The following is a 13,708-nucleotide window of genomic DNA, read 5'->3' as shown; positions in this document are numbered from 1 at the left end:
CATCAAAAAGTTCATTTATTTCAGTAATTCAGTACAAAAAATTAAATGCATATATTATACTAGAAGGTGGCCCGATTCTACGCATCGGGTATTCTAGAATTTACGTATTGTGTAGTTAATGTATGATTTTTGTTATATATATATATATATATATATATAGATGTTGTTGTCTGTATTAACCAAGAGTTTGTGTAAGGGCTGAACATGTTCTGGGTGTTGTCTGGGTGTGGCGGGGGGTGAGATCGGTGTTTGTGTGTTGCGTTGTCTGTCGTTATTTGTGGAGCGCTGTGTGTCTGTATCGTTGTGTATGTGTGTTGCGCGGTTTGTGTGGGTGTGGGGTGTGTGTTTTGGGGAGAGGTATGTTTTGTGCAATGTGTGTGTTGTGCGGTATGTGCGTATATTTGTGTGTGCCGCGGTGTTTGTGTGTTGGGTGTTGTGTGTGTGCGGCGTTGTCTGTGTGTGTGGGTGTCTGTGTAGGGCAGTGTTTGTGGTTCCCAGTGTGTGTGTGGTGTGTTGTGCAGTGCGTGTGTGGCAGTGTGTGTGTGTGTTTTGGGGGGAGGTGTGCACCCCCCATCGTGCTCCATCCCCCATGCTGCGCACCCCCTATCGTGCTCCATCCCCACTCCCCATTGTGCTCCATCCCCAATGCTGCGCATTCCCCATCGTGCTCCATCCCCCATGCTGCGCACTCCCAAACGTGCTCCATCCCCCATGCTGCACACTCCCCATCGTGCTCCATCCCCCATGCTGCGCACTCCCCATCGTGCTCTATCCCCCAAGCTGCGCACTCCCAAACGTGCTCCATCCCCCATGCTGCGCACCCCCCTATCATGCTCCATCCCCCATGCTGTGCACCCCCCATTGTGCTCCATCCCCCATGCTGCGCACTCCCCATTGTGCTCCATCCCCCATGCTGCGCATTCTCCATCGTGCTCCATCCCCCATGCTGCGCACTCCCAAACGTGCTCCATCCCCCATGCTGCGCACTCCCCATTGTGCTCCATCCCCCATGCTGCGCATTCCCCATCATGCTCCATCCCCCATGCTGTGCACCCCCCATCGTGCTCCATCCCCCATGCTGCGCACTCCCCATTGTGCTCCATCCCCCATGCTGCGCATTCTCCATCGTGCTCCATCCCCCATGCTGCGCACTCCCAAACGTGCTCCATCCCCCATGCTGCGCACTCCCCATCGTGCTCTATCCCCCATGCTGCACACTCCCAAACGTGCTCCATCACCCATGCTGCGCACTCCCCATCGTGCTCCATCCCCAATGCTGCGCACCCCCCATCGTGCTCCATCCCCCATGCTGCGCACCCCCCATTGTGCTCCATCCCCCATGCTGCACACTCCCAATCGTGCTCCATCCCCCATGCTACGCACTCCCCATCGTGCTCCATCCCCCATGCTGCGCACTCCCCATTGTGCTCCATCCCCCATGCTGCGCATTCTCCATCGTGCTCCATCCCCCATGCTGCGCACTCCCAAACGTGCTCCATCCCCCATGCTGCGCACTCCCCATCGTGCTCTATCCCCCATGCTGCACACTCCCAAACGTGCTCCATCACCCATGCTGCGCACTCCCCATCGTGCTCCATCCCCAATGCTGCGCACCGCCCATCGTGCTCCATCCCCCATGCTGCGCACCCCCCATTGTGCTCCATCACCCATGCTGCACACTCCCAATAATGCTCCATCCCCCATGCTACGCACTCCCCATTGTGCTCCATCCTCCATGCTGCACACTCCCAATCGTGCTCCATCCCCCATGCTGCGCACCCCCCATCGTGCTCCATCCCCCATGCTGCGCACTCCCCATCGTGCTCCATCCCCCATGCTGCGCACTCCCCATCGTGCTCCATCCCCCATGCTGCGCACCCCCCATCGTGCTCCATCCCCCATGCTGCGCACCCCCCATCGTGCTCCACAGTCACACATCAGACAGTAAACACGCACACATCTGATCGCATACACTCACACACACACCCCACTTCTCACTGTGCCCACCGGTGTGCGGTCCTAGCAGCTGTGCTGCATGCCGTGCTCCTCTGCCGACACTCACAGATCCGATCGCATACACTCACACACACACACACACACACACACTGACGATATCGCACATACGCGCTGACACAATCACAACATACGGAGATACCACATGCTTCCGGCCATGTGATCCTCCGGCAGGTCCTGGAAGGTCACTGCACAGTATTGCCGCCGAGAAGCAAGCGATATCACGGGATGTTGTGAGTATGTGGATGCGATCTGATGTGTGTGTGAGGTGTGTGTGAGAGTGAGTGGGATCTGCTGTGTGTGTGTCTGTTCTTATGTGTGTGCGTGTGTGTGTGTAACGCCGCTGCAGGACGTGGATGCGATCTGATGTGTGTGTGAGGTGTGTGTGAGAGTGAGTATGAAATGATGTGTGTGTGTGTGTGTGTGTCTGTTCTTATGTGTGTGCATGTGTGTGTGTTCCGCCGCTGCAGGATCTTGCTGCGCTCACCTCGGGGCGAGAGGCCATTCCGTGTGGGGGGCGGAGCCTGGGCGAGCGACCAATCCGTGCGGGGGGGCGGAGGCGAGGCGAGCGGCCAATCCGTGCGGGAGGAGGAGCCGAGGCGAGCGGCCAATCCGTGGAGGGGGGCGGGGCCATGGCAAATCCGTGAAGCCAAGCGGCCAAACCGTGCGGGGGGGGCGGGGCCATGGAGAGCCCAGCGGCCAATCCGCTGTTTGTCACCGTAAGGACATGGCCAATCCATGCAGGGGGGCGGACCCGAGGCGAGGCGAGCGGCCAATCCGTGCGGGGGGAGGAGCTGAGGCGAGCAGCCAATCCGTGCGGGGGGCGGGGCCATGGCGAGGCCAGCGGCCAATCCGCTGTTTGTCACCGTAAGGACATGTCACAGTAAGGGCACAATTTTGGAGCAAGACAGACAGACAGACAGACAGAATAAGGCAATTATATATATAGATAACATCAGTACAACAGAGTGATCTTTTTCAAGTGTTTATTTCTGTTAATGTTGATGACTATGGCTTACAGCCAATGAAAACCCAAAAGTCATTAATAACGACTTATTTTCCACCATAATTTGCAAAAAAACCTTGCCAAATCAGACAAGGTGATTTTCTGGACTTGTTTTCTCATTTTGTCTCTCATACTTGTGGTCTACCTATGATGTCAATTACAGGCATCTCTCATCTTTTTAAGTGGGAGAACAATTGGAGGCTGACTAAATATGTGACGCCCTGGACTAGCCAGGTAGTCACATACATACCAACATACACCCCCCCACCCTAGGCAGTTACAACAGTCAGACAAAAACCCTTGTTGCCTCCCTCCAGGGTCTGATGTCCACACCAAGTAGGGCGGAGTCAGGTGGTTAGCCCCACCCACCGAGGAGTTCACAGGCCTGGAGGCGGGAAAAGTGTCAGATCAGTCTTGGAGGTGAAAGTGAGAGGAGTAAACACTTGAGGTGTCTGGGTAGGAGCCCAGGCACTGACAGCAAGGTTGGCAGACGGTGGTGGCCATCTGCAGGAGTTGGTGGAACTCCGCAGAGCCATAAGGACCGGGGTCCCATCCCTTTTCACTCACGGGTGAGGAGCGCTGCTCGAGTCCCCGGGTCCGGTCCACCGCTCGAGCCACCGAGCAGCAGCAGCAGAAGCCCCGGACCTGAGCGTGGCGAGCGCGTCCCATCCGCCTGCAACAACTTGGCTCTGTGAACAGGATAGAACCGATCTACTCGCCAGTAGAAGTGCGCCTTGTTGTCTCCGCCGGCGGTGTCCGACCGAAAAATTTGAAGCGCCGCCATCTTTGGCGCGAAGATTTCCTGCTCGAGTGTCTTCCCCGAGTAGGGAAGGCGTGAAAAGCGAAGCCCCGGCCCCAACAAGCAGAAGTGCTAGAAAGAACCAAGGGGGGATGGGAAAAAGATGTCTGCGCCCGACGGAGCCGTTGGAGGAGTGGCGCTCGCAGCCACAGCAGCGCCCGTAGATGGAAACGGGATAGCCAATGCTCCGGCCGCAAGAGCGGGGGAGGCCGCGGGCCCAGCGGTCGCTCAGGTGATGCCGTTCTCCCTGCCCTATGTGCCCGGTGCCACCTGGCTACCGCAGTACTATGGGAAGCCTGATGCTTTGCAGGCGTTCCGGAAAAAGATTAGCCCGGTCCTCGATTTTTATCCCTTGACTCATAGGCAACTGGCAGTGGTAGTGCTAGGGCAGCTAACTAGCGCAGCTGAGCAGGAGACGGAGACCTGGACCGACGCGGACCGGGCCTCAGTGAGTACCATTTTTGAGAAACTCCAAATCGCTTTTGAGACCCGCACGGAAGCGGAATTGCGGATGCAGTTCTATCAGTGTCGACAGCGGCCTGCGGATAATATAAGAGACGATGCCCTGCACCTGCAAACAGCCCTCCGTACGCTGAAGCGGGTGGACACTATTAATGTTGCGGACAGCAATAGGATGCTAGTGGAACAATTCCTGCAAGGGCTGGGGTCTGCGGAAGACCGCAAGTAGCTACGGCTGTGGGCCCTAGAACACCCCAATCTGGACTTTGAAGTATTGAAGGAGCGGGCCATCAAGGCCCTGCAGGCCCCAATGCCAGACGCTCCTGAGGCGGCCCCATGGCCGGCTGAAACCGCTCCCATCATGGTAGCACCTCCTCTCCCGGCTCTACCGACCCCTGCAGCGCCCATAGGGATGATGGAGGAGCTAGCTGCTCAGGTCCGCCGCATGGATGGAGACCTAGCCAAGATCCTTACCGTACTCCAGCTTCCGACGAGAGTCAAGCCCCCAGGGAGGATCCAGCTCACCGACATCCTGGAGGACGTCCCATGGATGCAGTGGAGAAGGACCAATGAGTCACGGTACGGGCCCCCTATTTGTTACAGGCGCAGCAAGCCTGGCCACTACTCTGGGCGGTGCTCGTTAAACGAGCAACCCCTGGGGCCAAGGGCCAATCCTCAGGAGTAGACACCAACGCCCCCCCCCCCCGATTGGCGAGATCGGTACGTCGGAGCTCGCCCCATCATCCCCCTGGCAGTGGATGGCATCCCGCTCATGGCCCTTTTGGACACCGGATCACAGGTAACGACTGTACCATATAGACTGTATAAGCAGTATTGGGGTACTGATGAACTTGCCCCCTCTGATGATAGCCTGACCCTTGTCACAGCTAATGGACTCCCGCTAACCCAAGTAGGATACAAACAAGTGACCCTGACTGTGGGACGTGCGGAGATAAGGAATCAAGGTATGATTGTGGTGATGAATGAACCCAGTGATCATACCCCGAAAGTAATCTTAGGGACCAATGTGATGGAGCATTGTATGAGTGAGGTGCTGAGTCTGTTGCAGCAGTTGGCCGCCACAGTAGGAGGAGGCCGACAGAGGGCTGTGCAGCGTGAGATCCGGGCCCATCTGTATCGGCAGCAAGTGAACTCAACTGGTGGAAACATTGGTGGAGTAAGGGTGATGGATGTGGCCCCCTTGGTAGTGCCACCCCGAAGAGAGATGATGATTTGGTGCAGAGCAGCAGGCCCCCAGGTGCGCAACTACCTGGCCATGGTGGAACCCACGCCTTCTGAACACTGGCCCACGGTGATGTCAGCCAGAGGGGTGGTTAACGTCAAAAAGGGGAGAGTGCCTGTAAGAGTGCTGAATTGTGGAGAGGAGGAAGTCAGGCTCCTCCATTACGCTACCCTTGCCAAGTTGCTGACCCTAGACCCTCCCACCATTCACGAAGCTTTCCCTCCTACCTCAGCATCCCCTGCCAGTAACCATATACCCCCTGAACAGTTAGAGGAGTGGTGCCAGGAACTACACGTAGGCACTGACGCCATACCCATGCATCACAAAGAGGGGGTATACAGGGTGGTGCAAGAGTATGAACAGGTTTTCAGCAAGCACCCATTAGATTTCGGGAGGATTAAGGGGGTTCAACACCATATACCTACAGGCGTACATCCACCCATTAAAGAAAGATATAGACCCATCCTGCCAGCACATTATCAATGCGCCAAAGACATGTTGAGCAACATGAAAGAGGCAGGGGTCATTCAGGATAGTTGTAGTCCCTGGGCAGCCCCACTGGTGCTGGTAAAGAAGAAGGACGGCACCATGGGAATGTGTGTGGATTACCGGAAGATCAACCAGATCACGCATAAGATGCCTATCCTCTCCCCCGTATCGAAGAGTTTGCTAGCCGCGCTGAGAACTGCTAACTTCTTCTCTACCCTTGACCTTACCAGCGGATACTGGCAGGTAGCGGTCGCACCAGAGGACCGTGAGAAAACTGCATTCGCCACTCCCATGGGACTTTGCGAGTTTAACAGCATGCCGTTCGGGCTGTGCAATGCCCCTGGAACCTTCTAACGGCTCAAGGAGTGTTGCCTGGGACATCTCAATTTCGAAACGGTCCTGCTGTATCTGGATGAGTGATCGCATACTCCCAGACGTACGAGGCCCACCTGGAACATATGGCTGAAGTATTCGCGTCCCTAGCCAAGTATGGGATGAAACTGAAGCCCTCCAAGTGCCACCTACTGAAGCCTAGGGTACAGTACCTCGGACACGTGGTGAGCGCAGAAGGTGTTGCCCCAGATCCCGAGAAGATCACTGCTATCCAGGACTGGCCGAGACCGACCACAGTGAGAGAGATGAGACAGTTCCTGGGCCTGGTGGGCTACTACCGTCGCTTCATCAAGGGGTGCACGAAGATGGCCGCCCCCATGCAAGACCTCCTCGTGGGACAGACCAAGAGTGGCAGGTCCCTTGGAAATCCGTTTTTATAGGAGAAGAAGCATGAGGAGTCCTTTCACCATCTGAAGATGGCCTTGACGGGAGAGGAGATCCTGGCATACCCCGACTACAGCCTCCCGTTCGTCCTCTACACCGACGCCAGCAATGTGGGCTTGGGAGCAGTCCTGTCCCAGGTCCAGGACGGGCGAGAGAAGGTGTTTGCCTATGCCAGCAGAAAACTCCGGCCCACGGAAAGTAACCCCGAAAATTACAGCTCCTTCAAGCTTAAGTTCCTGGCCCTGGTGAGGGCAATCACCGAGAGGTTCCGACATTATCTCGCAGCGGCAAAATTCATGGCTTACATGGACAATAATCTGTTGACCCATCTGGACATGGCCAAATTGGGCGCTCTGGAACAGACTGTCTAATTATGACTTCACTATCAAATACAGAGGTGGTCGCAAGAAAAAAAACGCGGATGCGTTGTCCCGGATGCCCCACCTGCCGGATGGGGGGTCGGAAGACGATGCTGCCCGCGTTCCATCTGCCACTGGTCGAAAAATTACATGTCAAACAACAACAGGCGAACCTGGACCTACTACCCAGTCAGGGTTGAAGAGAAGCCCAAGACCAAGCGCCTGCCGTCCAATTGGTCAAGACCATGATTGAGCAAGGCTCCTCCGGAATGGATCCGGCAGCGCCCCCTGAGACCCAGCGGCTGTGGAAAGAACGAGCCCGGCTGTACCTGAACGAGGGGAAGCTGTATCGGGGACTGATCAACCCGAAGACTCACGAGAAGGTCCGTGAGCTGGTGGTTCCTCAGGCCAGCGTGCCCAATGTCCTACGGGCATATCACGATGGCGCCGGGCATTTCGGCTGGAAAAAGCTGGAGATGTTGCTGAGAGCGGTTCTATTGGAGTGGGATGCGAGAATCTGTGGAGGCCTGGTGCTGAGAGTGCGGCCCATGTGCGCTGAGAAGGAGGGATGAAGTCAGCCAAAGAGCCCCTCTACAGCCAATCGTCACCCACCAACCATTGGAGTTGGTTGCCCTGGACCATGTTAAGCTCACACCCAGCCGGAATGGGTATACCTATGCCTTAACCATCGTGTACCACTACTCTAGATTCATGGTGGTTGTTCCCGTCAAGGATTTGGCCGGCCGTACCGCAGCTAGGGCCTTCCAGGCCTACTTCTGTCGACCGCACGGATACCCGGAGAGGGTGCTCACGGACCAGGGTTCAGCCTTTAAAGCAGAGGTGTTTCAAGAGTTCTGCCAATTGTACGGTTGTAAGAAGACCAGAACCACGCCATATCATGCCCAAACTAATAGGATGTGCGAAAAGATGAACCATCTGGTCCTGGACCTCCTCAAGGTGATACCGTTGGAAGAGTGGAACCTGTGGCCAGAAAAGCTGCCCGACCTGGTCGACATGTACAACAACATCCCCAGTAGTTCTTCCAAATGCACCCCAGCGTATCTGATGAGAGCCCGACCGGGCCAGCTGCCGGTGGACCTAGAAATGGGCTTGGAAGCTCCTGAGGCCCTCCCTTCGACCGCTGGCTGGGATACACGGCGGCAGATCCAATACCGACAAGTCCAGGAGTATGTGGAGAAGAATCTCGGTCAGAGCCGAGAGAAACAAGCGCAACACTTCAACAAGCGAGCGTCAGCCGTCCCCTTTGAGCCGGGAGATGTCGTGCTGAAGCGGAAGAGACGGACCCATAAGCTGGATGACCAATGGGAAAGGACCCCGTATGTCATACAGCCCACTGAATGGGAGAATGAGAAGGCTTATCTGATCAGTCGCAACCAGGGGAGGACTGCCACTACGGTTTCCAGGGACCACCTGAAGAAATGTCCTCACCCCTTGAGAGTGACAACCGAAGTTGCGGTTCCTACGCTGAGCGGGGAAAAGGAGAAGAAGGTGATCCACACAGTGATGGGCGATTTCCCAGCAGACTGGCCTTAGCAAAACGGTGCGGTGATTGTTCCGGTGGAAATGTTCTCACAACACGTGGAAGAAATGGAGACGGAAACGCCCGCCAGTGAGCCGCTCGAACAAGCGCCCAGGGACGCACCTATACCCCCTCCCCTTGAGTCTCCACTCGCCTTACCTGCCAAAAGGGAAGAGGAACTGACTTAGGTACAGGGAAACTACCATCTAGGGGTGCAGTATGTTAATTGTGTAAATAGCTGAATGAATGAATATGAATCAACAGAGTTTTCACCTGATTATCTACCGTGGTTACGCCGGCCGTTGCCGGCAAGTTGTCCCCGGAGGGACCCTATGTGTTTTACCGTCCGCATGAGGAACTGCTCATGGACACAAACTTGTGGTTTTGTAAATAATTTGTGGGCCGTTTTCCGTCCGTGCCGCCTCTGGAGAGGCAGATTGGAGGAAGGACCCGCAGCAGAGCAGGCTGGGGCCCAGCCACTACCAGGACTGGTGGCCATCCTCCGGGGGTCAGGGGTCGCCCTGGACGTGGGGTCCCCTGAAGTGACAGCCGGGTGCGAGACACCATACCCGTTCCTGCTCGGGTAACCTGGACCAGGACTGGGGTAAAGGAGTGCTGCCCGTTTCTTAGGGACAGCATCAAGGATCAGGTTATTTGGGTGGGAGAGCGGATGACCATGAACCCGTCCGTTTTAAAAAAAATGTTTGAAACGTTAACGTGAAGGGAAGATTTCTAAATATGCATATGTTGAATGTTACATGTTAATTTATCTTTTACAGTTTTGAAAAATAAAAACGGTGATGGACGGGCAACCCACGGACAGTCTGCATTTTACCAAGGGGGAGTGTGACGCCCTGGACTAGCCAGGTAGTCACATACATACCAACATACACCCCCCCCACCCTAGGCAGCTACAACAGTCAGACAAAAAAGACTTGTTGCCTCCCTCCAGGGTCTGATGTCCACACCAGGTGGGGTGGAGCCAGGTTGTTGGCCCCACCCACCGAGGAGTTCACAGGCCTGGAGGCGGGAAAAGTGTCAGATCAGTCTTGGAGGTGAAAGTGAGAGGAGTAAACACTTGAGGTGTCTGGGTAGGAGCCCAGGCACTGACAGCAAGGTTGGCAGACGGTGGTGGCCATCTGCAGGAGTTGGTGGAACTCCGCAGAGCCGTAAGGACCGGGGTCGGGCGTCGGCCCACCGATACCGGACCGGGGAACGGAGTGAAGCTAAGCACACAGGCAGGGCCATCGGACCCCGACCAGGCTTGGAGCCGCCGTCAATTGTCAAATCCGAGTGTGACAGGAACCCCAGGGGTTTCCTAACAACCAAGTCCCTATTGATGGCAACTGTCCACCCAGAGAGGATATACAGCCACCGCCACAGGCTAGAGATCCAAGGGCCAGCCCCTGCGGGCAAAACGGGTTCCTACGGCACCTATACGCCGGGGAGCGGACTACTGGTGGGCAACCACAGGAGTCAGAACATTTCTAAAAGGTGCAGGGAAAGACAGCCACCATCAGCCGTCCGGGGAGAGCACAACAACAAGACTGCAGCCGGCTGCGGGACCCATCCATCCGGCCGTTTTGGTTTACCAGCGACTCTGTCAGTGATTGTCCGGCACCGCGCCGCGCAGTCCCTGCACCCTAGCCATCCGGCCTCCCCGTTACACCACCGGGCCCCGGGATCACCAACCCCCTACCCACGGAGGGGACAACATCTTAGCTGCACCCTACCATCTCTCCCGGGATCCCCATTTCCAGCAGCGGTGGTGCCATCATCACCATGTCCCGTGGGTGGCGTCACGAACAATCTCCCCAACCAAACCATCCCGTTTCACTCACGGGTGAGGAGCACTACTTGAGCCCCCGGGTCCGGTCCACCGCTCGAGCCACCGAGCAGCAGCAGCAGAAGCCCCGGACCCGAGCGTGGCAAGCGCGTCCCCTCCGCCCGCGACAAATAATTTTTTCCCCACTGTATATACACTGTATATATATATATATATATATATGTATGTGTATATATATATATATATATATATATATATATATATATATATATATATATACACACAGTGCCTACAAGTAGTATTCAACCTTCTGCAGATTTAGCAGGTTTACACATTCGGAATTAACTTGGCATTGTGACATTTGGACTGTAGATCAGCCTGGAAGTGTGAAATGCACTGCAGCAAAAAAGAATGTTATTTCTTTTTTTTTTTTTTTTTTTTTTTAAATTGTGAAAAGTTTATTCAGAGTGTCATTTATTATTCAACCCCTCAATCCACCAGAATTCTGTTTGGTTCCCCTAAAGTATTAAGAAGTATTTCAGGCACAAAGAACAATGAGCTTCACATGTTTGGATTATTTATCTCTTTTTCCAGCCTTTTCTGACTAATTAAGACCCTCCCCAAACTTGTGAACAGCACTCATACTTGGTCAACATGGGAAAGACAAAGGAGCATTCCAAGGCCATCAGAGACAAAATCGTGGAGGGTCACAAGGCTGGCAAGGGGTACAAAACCCTTTCCAAGGAGTTGGGCCTACCTGTCTTCACTGTTGGGAGCATCATCCGGAAGTGGAAGGCTTATGGAACTACTTTTAGCCTTCCACGGCCTGGACAGCCTTTGAACGTTTCCACCTGTGCCCAGGCCAGACTTGTCCAAAGAGTCAAGGCTAACCCAAGGACAACAAGGAAGGAGCTCCGGGAAGATCTCATGGCAGTGGGGACATTGGTTTCAGTCAATACCATAAGTAACGTACTCCACCGCAATGGTCTCCGTTCCAGACGAGCCCGTAAGGTATCTTTACTTTCAAAGCGTCATGTCAAGGCTCGTCTACAGTTTGCTCATGATCACTTGGAGGACTCTGAGACAGACTGGTTCAAGGTTCTCTGGTCTGATGAGACCAAGATCGAGATCTTTGGTGCCAACCACACACGTGACGTTTGGAGACTGGATGGCACTGCATACGACCCCAAGAATACCATCCCTACAGTCAAGTATGGTGGTGGCAGCATCATGCTGTGGGGCTGTTTCTCAGCCAAGGGGCCAGGCCATCTGGTCCGCATCCATGGGAAGATGGATAGCACAGCCTACCTGGAGATTTTGGCCAAGAACCTCCGCTCCTCCATCAAGGATCTTAAGATGGGTTGTCATTTCATCTTCCAACAAGACAACAACACAAAGCACACAGCCAAGAAATCCAAGGCCTGGTTCAAGAGGGAAAAAATCAAGGTGTTGCAGTGGCCTAGTCAGTCTCCTGACCTTAACCCAATTGAAAACTTGTAGAAGGAGCTCAAGATTAAAGTCCACATGAGACACCCAAAGAACCTAGATAACTTGGAGAAGATCTGCATGGAGGAGTGGACCAAGATAACTCCAGAGATCTGTGCCGGCCTGATCAGGTCTTATAAAAGATGATTATTAGCTGTAATTGCAAACAATGGTTATTCCGCAAAATATTAAACCTAGGGGTTGTATAATAATTGACCCACACTTTTATGTTGAAAATTTATTAAAATTTAACTGAGCAACATAACTTGTTGGTTTGTAAGATTTATGCATCTGTTAATAAATCCTGCTCTTGTTTGAAGTTTGCAGGCTCTAACTTATTTGCATCTTATCAAACCTGCTAAATCTGCAGGGGGTTGAATACTACTTGTAGGCACTGTATATATATATATATATATATATATATATATATATATATATGTATGTATATACAGTAAAAAAAAAAAAAAAAAGGGCTAGCTTTTTTGTTTTTTCTTCCTTGAATTGGTCGGTGGCTGACCCCCACCTTGCTATGCACCCCAATTTGGGATGTACCATATTTTTCGGACCATAAGACGCACTTTTTTCCCCCCAAATGTTGGGGGAAAGGGGGGGGTGCGTCTTATGGTCTGACTATAAGGCTGCGGGGAATGAGGGTGCCGCGGTGCAGCGGGTCATCGGCGGCACGAGCAGGCTGTAACAGCCTGCCGTGACCACGTGGGCCCGCTCATTACATATGCACGCCCATCCTCCCGCCCATCATCTCTCAGCGAAACCGGCGCTGACAGGTGGGCGGGGTGATAGGCGTGGGGGGGGTGCGTGCATAATTAGCAGCCGGCCGTGATCACCCCTGGCAACTACAACCTGGAGTGATCATGTGCGGCTGTATTCACTGCCCCCCGTGCATCATTATCAGCACGGGGTGCAGTGAATCAGTGTACTCACCCGTCACCGTGTGTGGAGCCGCCCCCCTGCAGCATCGCGTCTTCCTGTCTGTGCCGGCGGTCAGCTGATCTGGACACTAGCGGCGCGCACCGCGATAACGTCATCGCTGTGCGCGCCGCTAGTATCCACCAGAATCGATCAGCTTACCGCCGGCACAGACAGGAAGACGCGATGCTGCAGACACCCGTGACGGCTCCACCCAGCGGCGCTGCAGCTGAGACAGAGATCAGTGCTTCAGGGAGTGAGGAAGGGTAAGTATAAACATTTTTTTTTTTTCCTGTGCCACAGGATACACGCCATTTACCAGGATGGATGGGGGCATTTCATGAGCAGGATAGATGGGGGCATTTCATGAGCAGGATGGATGGGGGTATATCTTGAGCAGGATGGATGGGGGCATATCATGAGCAGGATGGATGGGGGCATATCATGAGCAGGATGGATGGGGGCATATCATGAGCAGGATGGATGGGGGCATACCATGAGCAGGATGGATGGGGGCATATCATGAGCAGGATGGATGGGGGTATATCATGAGCAGGATGGATGGGGGTATATCATGAGCAGGATGGATGGGGGGTATATTATTAGCAGGATGGAGGGTATATGAGCAGGATCATATACAAGGCAGGAGGATCCTTATCAGAATGGGGTACCTTAGTAGAGAATTTGGGGACATTACCCCCATAACAGTGTCAGCAGCAGATCCTCGCCCCATAACAGTGTGTCATGACCATATTTTTTGGTTAAAATTTTATTTTCCTATTTTCCTCCTCTAAAACCAGGGTGCGTCTTATAGTCCGAAAAATA

Source organism: Anomaloglossus baeobatrachus, chromosome 1 (genome assembly GCF_048569485.1).
Source record: "Anomaloglossus baeobatrachus isolate aAnoBae1 chromosome 1, aAnoBae1.hap1, whole genome shotgun sequence".
NCBI classification, from domain to species: Eukaryota; Metazoa; Chordata; class Amphibia; order Anura; family Aromobatidae; genus Anomaloglossus; species Anomaloglossus baeobatrachus.
This window is presented reverse-complemented; position numbering follows the sequence as displayed.